At 42.0% G+C, this 12,148-nt stretch overlaps 1 protein-coding gene across 4 annotated transcripts in view; it reads right to left on the reverse strand.

Moving 5' to 3' along the window:
• Positions 1-12,148, reverse strand: part of SEMA5B (semaphorin 5B) — a 272,794-nt gene that overhangs the window by 6,788 nt on the left and 253,858 nt on the right. The gene's annotated exons all lie outside the window — the stretch shown is intronic.

Consider the following 12,148-nt stretch of genomic DNA (forward strand, 5'->3'; position numbering starts at 1 on the left):
TCTCAGATGTATCAAAACATCTTCGTGTGTAACAGTATGGGACTTTCAGTACTACTCCCATCCTACAGCCGCATGTACAAGCTGTATAAACATTTCTTACACACATAAACAGATCAAATGTTTCAATATTCAATAAACAATCACGAAAATTTCAAAACTCAATTTTAAAAGGGGACGAACATCTCCCCACCCCCTAATTAAAAGGAATTCCATGTAGTTTCTGAGAAGCTAAAGTGAAAAGGATGCTTCTAAAAGCATCTGATACACATAGAACTAATACCAAAATAAAGGCCATAAAATAGTTCCCAGAGGATGACATGCAATGGCAATGGCAAGAGTTCCTGAATCTTCTCACGCAGCAAGCACACAGGGTTCTCTTTGAGCTCCAGCTCTTCTTTTCTGTTTTGGGGGTGGTGGGGGGAGAACAGTTGACAAGTTTCCCAAGACTTTTGTGGCTTAATCTTCCCCAGCTACGCAGCACCACAGTCCCCGCGAAGTCAGCAAGCAAGGACAGTTTCCCCCAACCTCACAGTTTCTCTGTTATTTCTCTGTCGACAGGAGTTATTGCAGTTCTTCCCCTCCCACCCACGACACTTTCCTCTTTTAAAGGGTAAAAAGAAGAAAGGAAAAGTTGGGTGACCTTCCTGGGCAGCTTCCAACCACCCTTGTCTAGCATTTATGTTTAAGTTCTCACCCCTTTAACCTCTGAAGAGGCTGAACAACGCAGTGCGCACCTTTCCAATGGCCATGAATCATCAGAGATGTGTCGCCTGTGCCAGGACCGACTGCACCGTTGGAAGTTTCCATCTTGCAAGTTTGTTTGTAATGTTGAGCACCCCAGTGTACTAGAAAGACAAACTTCCCCTTTCCTTTGTCACAGAGTGAGCGCAGGCACTAAGGAACCAAGGGTGACAACTCCAATCACCGCTAACCCTGGTCACCCACTGTGGACATAGGCAAAGGTCTAAAATTAGGGTCCTCGTAGCAGCTGGCAACTTTGTAGTCAACCCATTCCCCTTAGCAATATCCAAATGAAGGCCCTGTGCATCCTGCGTCCTGCCTCTGCAAAAATCAGGGACAAAATTCCCACTGAACTCAGTTGCACAATTAGCCCTAAAAGAGTTAAAGTAGGGTTTCCAATTTTCCTTGGAACAGCATCCAACAGACTTCCTGTAGCAACAGTGGGATGGCGATTACTCCCCTTCATCCCCCAGGAAAACGGTGGGATAAGGGAATTGTGCAATGATGTAAGGAAGTCAAGATCCAACATTTAGCAGCTTTTGTCCTCCTTTTAAGTCGTTTGTTTCGTGCAGTGAAATCACATTGAGCAAAATGCCTTTTCGATGCAGATGAGCTGTTTTATGGAGCTAGCCATGCATTCTTGTTAAGGGATGTTACTTTTTGTGTTCTAGGAACATCAGCCAAATGAGTGGGGTTGTGGAAATATATTAATATTATGAAATATTTCCCACAGCTTGTACACCTCTGGAAGTACCAAGGCAGAGATCTCGGAATTATAATTAATGAGTAAATTTGGAAATAATTAGCATAATCATTACATTTCCACAAAATAAAGCATACAACTGAAATAACCTCTTTTGGCATTAATTGACACCAGGAAAATAAATGACGTCTGGCCCACCCACACACTCCCTTTCTTCTGATCCACTGGATGCCGCAACACCGCTGTGCCTCTCGAGCTATACATTGCAAATGACCCTGGAAAGACGGAAAGTTGCCAGAAAGACCTTATGAGACCCATGTAGTTACTGCAAGCTACAAGTGATTTTTAAGACTTTAATGATCCTTCTTTCCACTCTTTCTTAAAAATTTGCTTAGTGTCTTACAGCAAAGAAACTATCTCACTTGATGCTTTTATAAAATCTCTTGAGCTCTGCCTGCACTGAAGTCAAAGGCAGCAGTGGCCAGGGTTTACGTATTAAGTTTTTTCTGATGAATTCAATAAGGCTGTTTGCAGGATTTACAGTGAAGTGTCGATGTACAGATGAGGAACCCATTTTCTATATAATAAGGTTTTTCCTCTCAAAAAGAGATACAAAAAAAATCCCACTGGGACACTAAACTTATGATTGCATGTTCTTTTTGGATGGAAGCTTACCATATTTTTAGACTGGAAATTCTTTGTTCACTGTTATTGGTAAATAAATTACAGAACCCTCAAATGATGGCATCATCTGTAGATGTGCTCAGGTTAACAATGGAACTATCATTCAATTATAAGAAAATGAATAGCTACAGTTTTCTACAGCTGTTTGAAAATAGCTATTTTATCCTTATACTTAGGAGGGAGTGAGGTTATATTACTGCCGTTTAAAACTTATAAAAACCTTCAGAGTTGGCAACATAAAGGACTATTGTCAGAAAGATGCTTTGGCACATCTCTGACTTTAAGCACATGAGTAAGATGACAAAACAAACTGTATGTAAGAGTAAGACAAACTGAAGCGAGTCCTTGCTTAGAGCTAAATCCAGGTTTAAGTATTTTTCTGAACTGAAAACTGAAGTCCGAGGAGTCAATGGAAATCTTCCCACTGGCAACTGCAGGTGTCTAGCCTAGAGCCTGCTATTTATCCCTGGCTTGCCAGTAATTTGGTGGTGGCAACACCCATGACGTGGCGTCAAGACACAAAGGAGGAATTCAGGGCTGCCCCAAGCCGCTTCCCAATATAGCTGGTGCACAGGATACGGCAGACATGATCTCAGCTGTGTGGGAAGGTGTAAGCTGTCTCCTTGCCGCACTACTATGCTTTGGTCTACATCCTTCCTCCCCCCTTCCTGGGTCCCTCATGTGTACCATAGTGTTACTACGGAGGCTCATCAGTTGAGCTACGGCACCTGCCCTCGTGCATGCTCTAGCACTCAGACTAACTTACCAGAGGTATAATCACTGCCTTCTAAAACTAAGTTTCCCAGTTCACGTTGGCTGCAGATGATCATGTAGAGCGCCTGGGCTAGACAGGGCTTCAGCTGATGGTAACTAGTAAAGCCACAGCGACCGGCTGTAGGTCTGTCCGGGGAAGGCAAGTTCTCACTCTCTCATTGCAGTTATATTGGAATAAGCAGCCCTGAGGCTTCAGATGGTCTCGGAGCTGCTTATTCCGGTGAATTACCAACACAAGTCATGCAGTCTGGTGCCAGCCCACTGCGCTACGTTTAGACTGAGAATTGCAAAGGTGTAACTGCAGTGGTGGAAAAAAAAGAAAAAAAACCCTAGTAAAAATAGAAATAAAAGTAAAAACTGGCCTAATTTGCCATCTGCTAACTCGTTCAGTCTCTTATAGTCTTACTGCTTTCCAAGTATCTCCCACCCTCTAAATAGCTGCTTTTTGATTATTTTCCTCAAGATTGCTTTGTTTTCTCCCTGCGCTGCATCTCACCTTGTTATTTCCTCTCTACATTTATAACCTCCCCAGGTCATTTTCCATTATTTCTATAGCAATGGCTGGGTTTTTGACACACCTCCCAATTTAATATCTTCTGCTTGTTTAATTAACACACTGACTGCACCCTCTCCGAGCTCATTAATGAAGATATTAAATAAAGCCAAACCTTGCATTACTGCTTGCAGTGCCCCAAACAGCTCCTCCCTGTAGCCCCGTATGTTCCCATTAACGATTGCCCGATGTTCACAGTCCATTAGCCAGGTTTCAATCTCTGCAGCAGCATTCCTGTCCAAGCCAATTTCTACTTACACGTCACAAGATTATTTAAGACACCAACATCATCCTCTTTTCTTTAGCTGTGTGGACCAGTGAAGCTACATTTTCAACCAGCTGAGAATTTGCCCTTATGCGGCTCGGTCTTGTGCTTTCCCTTCATCCTTTAATGCTGAAAGTCTGTGCAAAAAGTGATCGTGTTTGATTTCTTCCTGCTCAGCATTACAGTCCCAGCTCAGCTGTCAGTTCAGCCCAACCACCTTTCATTTCATCAAGGTATGTGACATGTTGCCTCTCAAATATTAATTCAGATTTGCCTGTATATTAATACTGACACAGATTTGTTTCAGTGAGTTTCCATCGCTGTAACTGAGAGCACGGTTGAGTCAATCCCATTTGTTTCTCCTGGTTTCACTCTCAAGTATGGCCCAAACTCTGCCAAATTTTAAAGACCAAGCGGGATTTCACACCCTGTTGATATTCTTTGTTGAATGGGGAAGGTCCAGGCATACTCTATTGATTGTGGGCCTGTGTGATTACGGATAGTTTCCCTTATCCCCAAATCCAACTGGCATTTCCCACACAGACTCACTGGAGCTACTTGTGTGACTTTAGTGCATTGGACTTTGGTAGCTTAACAGTGACTCAATTAGCGGGGAGGAAATTGGCCTGCTTTCTTACAAACGCTTTTGTATTACCTTTGCGTTTCGTGGCACTGAGGGTTTGCCCAAGATCCATGATATTTATAAAGGTAATTGGAGTTGTTCATTAGCTGGTTCTCACAGATGCTGGGATACGGTCCATCTAGATTCCTTCATCCGCAGATTTTCAGTTCTTTCCTTTATTCACATGCTTTGTGCCAAATCTCAGGACGGTGTTAGAGCTGACTTAATGAGGATTCCCCCAGCTAGAGGGGAATGCAGGCAGAGCTACTCCTGCTTACCCTACACCAAACCTATTGTGCGTATAGAAATGATGAACTAGGGAATGGTGGCAATGGATGTAGTGTTGCTGCAGCCTGTGCCGTGGCAGCAGCCAGCACATCCTGAGCAGCCCTGAGCTCTCAATTGCTCTTTAGGACAGGGCGGTCATGGTTCGGGAAAAAAACAGCTCAGGTATTTTGGCTGTCATCTCTCAGAGCTGCCAAACACATTCTGGACATTGAGTTCTAGTTCTGCATACCGACACAGCTATCTTTATTTTATATGTATGCAGCTCCATTTTTTTTATAATTCAACTTAAAAATCCATTATTTGCTAATGGAACTATTCCAGATGAATAGTAAGGCAGCTCCCCTCCAAGTGTACTACACAGGTTATAGGTCTTCTGGTATTTACGGTTTGTCTAATATTATCCTCTCCCTTTACTTTAGCTCCCTGGCTCTTTCATGGCTCCCTTTAAACTCTTCTGCAAACACACAATTAATTCCTCCTGCATATCTTGGAGGCACTGAGGATTTCCCGGTCCTGCTAATGCACATAACACTGCCAGCCAGAGCTTCATGGAGAGAAGGAGTGAAGAACCACTTCAAGCACCTGGACCAAGGGAGAACCATTAACTTTTAGCAAATGAGGCTAGGGTATATTTGAAATATTCCTCTTCTGACCAGTAGAGGGAAGTCATGTAAACACACAGCAGTCAGTACGGTGGGGTTTTGTTATTCCTGTTCCTGCAGTCCTTCATTTAATTCTCCTTCTCCAGCTGCCTTCTCCAGCACAGGTGGGTGGGCATGGACCAATACGTGTCAACCTCAGAGAAATTAGGAATGGCAAAAATTGCAAGAAAAAGGTAATATCAATTATTAGATAAATTAGTGTAGCTGGAAAAATCAGATAAACTTTTGAACACATCTGTCTGTCTGCAGGTCCGAAATAGCAGTTCACATGTTCAAAAACCCGCCAGCTTTTTCCAGCTATCCTCATTGATCTAATTAAAACCCAAACCAAACAAAACTTGTCTGCCTGTCTTGCCTGCACCCACAGACTATCACAGCTGCACTAATACAACCCCAAAGAAAGGCTAGTGTGAGCATCCATGATAAGTAGCCTAGCCTGTAAGAAGGCAGAGTGTGGACCATATATATCCCTGACCTGGGTTTAGAGGAGATACATCTGGTCATACAAGAAGGAGAGAAGGCTCAGTCAATAGAGGATAACATGACAGGATGAATATGGAGCATCTAACCCCAGTGTCACTTAAAACTTCTCAATATGGCTTAAAGAGGAAAACAAAAAGTCATCGCAAAAGCTGGACTCTCAAAACGGTGGGGGAGGAGGAACAATGTGGATTCCCACCCCACAGTGAGCAGCAACAGCCCTGTGAAGTCTGAAGGGTTTGCATGAAAAGTGAATGGAGTGGGGACCAATTTCCATTGGGGGACCATTGTGAGCAGTTGCTTAGCATCCTGGAGGGAGCAGGAGCAAGGAAACATTCAGATCCAAACTGGCAGTTTCCCCTACTCTTAAATAATGTATCTATGAGAGGGAGATATCTGTGACTTGCACACAGCAACCCGCTGAGCTGCTGCTGCCGTGGGGCGAGGACACCTCCAAGAGATGCACATCACTCTACAGGCACAATCACCCTGGGACAGCCGCACCTCCAGGCATGCTTGACTGCTTAATTTGACTCGACCCAATGATATAAAGAGGAGAAAAGACACTAACAGATTTTGACTGAGATGCACCACTTAATCCTTTTTTCCCCATCGGTAAGCTCTCTAGCCTTCCCTTCCTAGCAGGCATTATGTAAATTGAGAGTCCCCTGAAGTGAGATTTGCAACTGCAGGATCATACAAGAAAGGGCACAATGCTCCTTTGCCAATACAACCCCCTGCCCCTACTATTCTTTTTCAAATAATACCATACTCATGGTAAGTACTAAAAATATGTGCTCTACCATTCAAGCACTTAATGTTCTTAAATGCCACTTTGTTCAGGGGAAATAGTCTTTGTCAAACATGAAATTCAGTGGTAGCAAAATTTATGTTTCAATGTGATTTACTATATTTGTGTGTGTATATATATATGTGTGTGTGTGTATTTATTTTTTCCAGCTGATTACATCAGCTAAATCTCCCTCTAAAATGCCACGTTGCTAAAGCAAATACTTAAGGGAGGCTGTTGATAACTTATTGATGATGTTGGGTATCATCAACTGCTGGCTTATGTCTGAACTTTACAGCCACTTCCTGGGGCTTAAATGATGCACAGTGAAAGGGTCACCGGGAAAAGAAAAAAGTTTATATCACAGTGCTATCAGTGTATGTGCTGTGATCACTAGAAATAAATGGGCTAGCCAATTTTAGTTGAAGTAGCAACATATCAAATTAAGCGACAGGACACCGAAGCCCTAAGTTTTCCATGGCAGAGAGAAACAAACACCCTCAGAAACCAAGGATGACTTAGACGAACATTCCTCTAGGGCACCTGACAGCAGTTAAAGCTCATTTAAACTTGAACCACTGGCTGTCTCCCCGCTATAAAAAGGCATGATTTTCACTGACAGTGAAAATGACCATCACCAAGAGAGAGACATTTAAAATCCATACAGGGATCCACTTTCCTATACCCTGAGCTTTATTTCTTTTTGCAATGTTGGAAGCCACACCAAACACACAGCCTGTCGTTTTATTCAGAAGGATTCTTCTTCCAAAGACAGAATTGGTTTCTGTTTCATAACCCTCCATGTTGATGTTTCATTGCTATGAAGTATTTGGGATTAGTAATGAAATGTGGATCACAGAGTCCGGAGTCCTTTGCAGAAGGTGTCTGCTCTGCACTGTTATTTGATTCTCAACAGCATTATTCTCATTTTATTAAAAAATATTCATTGTAGCTTCTAATTTATACAGAGTCCCAAGTGATCTACTGAATATTCCTCCCATTTTCTGGTAGTGGCATTTGTATTTGCTGCATAATTTTGAGCAAGTGCAGGACTCAGAATCCTGCTCAAGTTAATGTGTGTTGTTCTGGTGTTCTCCTAGAAACCTCAGGCATCAGGTCATACATCAATATATAGTTCCCCTCTTTCAATGCCATAGCCTGCGATCTCACTCAGTTCTCACCTCATTTTCCCTCACAATAAATTTGCTCATTGACATAAACAATTGTTTTGCTTGAGCACAACTTTAGAGTTTGGCCTTTAGCTTCTACAAGAGCAGCAGTGATGCCCAGAGCAGATGGAAAGCTCCAGTGCTTCCCTAGCTTATTTGAAGCATTGGTACAGGAGGAGTTTGATTGTGTGACTCATAACTAAAGCTGTGTTTAAGGAAGGAAGGACAGAGGGAGGTCTGTCCAGCACAATCGAGAAGAAAATCTGCAGAATCATCATCACAACCATCCTGCAAACTTACATTTCTCACTGATCCCATCTGGCCTGATCCAAAGGCCACTGGATTTTGGATTTGGACCAGTGTGCAGACGCCTTTGCCTATGCAAATCCCGCATAGAATAAAAACTTGGCTCTCTCTATTGGCAGAGAATTTAGCAATAGGAAGAAGTTCAGTCCAAATCCTTTCTCCATGTGTGGCTCTTCCAAGAGCTCCTAATTCACAAGGGCTCAACCTTGACCCTACATCCTCCCACTTCTGCTGCAGGATGATCATCTCGCTTTCCATCAGCACGATGCTAATGAGTAACTCATATGAGTAAGTGGCTGAGTAGTTGAAACAAGACATTTAAAAAGAGGATCCCCTCTCTGCTTTGATAGCCGGTTATTAACTAATCGGCGTGGCAGTACTGGGAAGGTTGTAGGTGGTTCTGTAACCCATCATGCCAAAATGTGAAGAGCAGGTAATTTTTATTTCATTATGCTCTTGTTCTGCACAGTCTTCAATATTGTCAGAGTGCTGTATGAACTTTAACCAATTAATGAAACATGAACTGCTTATTAGGTGACCCAAAAGGTCTCTCCCCTATGATCTGTGAATAACAAATCAAAATCAACGTGCTGCTGGTAAATGTATATGCATGAAATCTTTGAAGACATCACAGCTAAAATAGCTAATAATAAACCTCGCAGCATTCCTGAGAAAGCAAAACAGGAAGGGAAAATAAGCCAGCAAAAATACAACATTCTTCTGCCAAACACTGCCTAAGCAAGTTAGCATCAGCTAAATGATCAATAGGTCACCATTATGTATGATATTTACATCTGATCTGCATTACTGCATTGCTGTGCTGAAATGTCCAACAAGGCTCCTATCAGCTAGCACTTCCTTCATTAAAATCTGCCTTCATATAAAATTCACCTTGATTTATGAGTTTGCATTCAGTGCTGTACATTTGAATATAACAGTGCCAAACTTTCTACTGTGTTCACCTGCTGGTTGGAGAGCAGAGATATTTCAAGATGAAAACAAACTAAAGATGGTTGCAGAAGGCTTATTATTATCAAAGAATGGAAAATAATAGACTTGTGCATATGCTCAGCCTTCTGCTACCATCATGTCACTGTGTATTATCATTTTCTGTTACTGAAAAGTAGTCTACACACCATGTATTTCCTTAATCATGGCTTTATTAACTCTTTCACACACACACACACACTCCCAAATCTACAATGATTTTGCTGTCATTACATAAAAAATATTGAGGAAAGTTTCCTTGGTATCTGCTGAATAGAAACTTACTTGGGTTTAGAATCCGTAATTTCAGGTGTTTTCACTTTCTTTCATACATACACATTTTAAATTCAGGTGGGCCCATATCCAAGCTCAGTCCAACCCTTATTTTCCAGTAGGTGAATTTCAGTTCCTCCGTCATTTGAATGTTAATTGTGTAGCGTCACAATACAACAACACATGCTGCTTGAAGGCATGAAAAACTCCCTCCTGACCCTTAGAAAAATCTGCCATTTATTCCTAAATATAAAGCTGGCTAATAACAAGTTCTGTAAGTAATTACACAGCACAGAGCACACAGAGCCTTCCTCTTACTGCACTAATGCTATATTCTTCAAGGGAACACTGAGAAATGGTAAATTTGTAGTATTAAATGAGACATTTTCAGGCAAGAGTTTAAGAAAGGAGGGCCAACAGAAAAGATGAACATAAGGAAATATTCAACCAGAACAGAGAAAAGGGGCTTCACTTCATAAACAGATTTTACCCTTTCTGTAAATCTCTTTGCCTCATTCACCACTCTGAAAGAGTATGACTTTGTGTTCTTCTCAGTAAGCAGCCCCTTGCTCCTAAACATTTAGTTTTGGTCTGTCCAATGACTGCAGATTTATGCACTTGAACTCTTTCACTTCCTAACATTCTATAAATAAGTCCCATCTGGTCTATCTCTCCTTGTGTCCAGGTCCCTTCTCCCCCCAGCCTAACTCATGCAGTCTGGGTTAGCTAATGCCTTCCTTTAAATAAACGAGACTTTTCAAAACTTGATCTAATGCCTAGGCTCTTTATGTCCCTCAAAAGAAGACTCTAACAGCTGCTCACTGTTACTACACACTAGATCAAGTATTCAGAGATGCATCTATCAAAGAGGTCAGCTCCCTCCTGATAGTACATTAACTAATCTACTGCTATTTTAAACTTTGCTTAGCTTTGTTATTACTTCTACTCCACTCCACCACTCGGCATAGACGTATTGCATTGCATAATCCATTTACCCATCTGATCAAGATCATTCCGCGAACAACTTCATCCTTCTAAATTTTAACCATTCTTCCTATTTTAGCATTGTCTGACAACATATGATAGCACAATATAAATCATGAAGAAAATGTTAACACAAAGCCAACCCTGTAACTACCTGCTTTCGGCCACAAAAATAAATTTGTCTCTTTTCTTCATTGTTTGCTATGTAAGAAACGAGGGGATGCTCTTGCTCATCTCTTTATTTCTGCAAGCTTTTCTCATCTGGGTCTTCCTATTGACTTTGCCATAACTACTCACATAACCGAAAGGATTACTCTCATAGTTTGAAGCTTTCAGAATCAGGTCCCAGTTCTTTACCTGTCTTAATAATTTATTACCTAACCCGTATATGCAGAGTGTGTAGAATAATACATCCTGTGAAACTTTGTTAAAAGCTTCTGCAAAATCCCAATATGTCTGCTGCTTCCCTCCTATCTAGATCAATATTTATTTAATTTAAAAAAGGAATCCAATTTGCTTGACGTGATTTACTTTCCACAAATCCATGCTGACTCGCATTATGATGCTGCACCCTTATTAAACTTTATGCAACGGTAGCCTTATGCTGCTAGGAAATGTATTTTTGAGACTGCATTTATAGGCAGTGGGATCCTCTGAGGAGCTGCAATGCCCAACACAAGGAATTCAGCACATGCTTATTGCCAAACTGGTCTGTTATTTTCCAGCTCAAACTGTTTTCCCTTAAAACACCAAACTGACATTGACTCATTTCAAATGATTTGATGCAAGCTCTTAGTTCTCATGCATATTCACATTGCAAATCATGGCCATGTATCAGGAGTTGTCCTGTGCCCAGAATTATAAAATCCCTGCGTAGAAGCAATCCCCAACACCCAGGACTATGGCTACGGTCCCACCGTTGATCTTATTGTTGGGTCTCAGTGAGAAGCCAGGCCAGATCAGCAGAAACAGACAATCAAAATGTCAACAGCACAAGACACAGCTATAGGAAGGAACAAGCAGCTGCAGGGCTTCCTTCTGTTTTGTGTTCATGTCCCAAATAATGCTCCACCCTGTTCAAGTGACCTTAGGCAGGCTGCTCCTGCTGTGGTGACATGAAGCCCCTTCACCCATCCCACTGCTCACTTCTCTGATCCCACACTTCGCCTGGAGACTGATGCTCAAATACAACAATGTGCTACTGTCTCAGCATATTGTCTCTTGCACCCTTGGTCCTATCTTCTCTAATGTTCTCTTTAGCAAGCAGACATGCCAACAGAGCATGCCACTTTGACACTCAGCTTCTCCTAAGGCTTCAGCTCCCAGTTCCGCTGTTACCATTGAATTCTGCATGGCTGCCTGGGCTAAGTTCTGTCCAGTACTGATAGCGGGGGCAGAACCCTTTCTGCTTTCTCATTCTCTCCAATTTGGCAGTTCCCAAAGCATTTTCAGAATCTCATCCTACCAATAAGCATTTTCCCAGCTATTTGTCTAATGAAGTTTCCATTTTTATTCTTCCTCCCCTCCGTTTCCTCTTACCACGCGCTACCAATGCACCGAACTGAGCTCTTACTGATTTCTTAGAGGACAATTTGTATACATACAATAGTCAGAATGGGCTGGAGTATCTTGGTATGTACTTGCCAGACTGGCATTCATCAGGACCGTGAAACAGAACAAAACCCCATTGCAGTAATGGGACTTTTTAACCCCTTTGTGACAGTACAGCTAAATGCCCCTTCAACCCCCCCGGATAAGGCCAACAGCTGGGCACAGAATCACAAACCTACCCAATTCCAACCCTGACATTAAGACAAAATTTGTTCGGTAATAGCAAGCTGTTTGTGGTATTTCTCATCAACTACCC

This window comes from Larus michahellis, chromosome 7, assembly GCF_964199755.1.
Source record: "Larus michahellis chromosome 7, bLarMic1.1, whole genome shotgun sequence".
NCBI lineage: Eukaryota > Metazoa > Chordata > Aves > Charadriiformes > Laridae > Larus > Larus michahellis.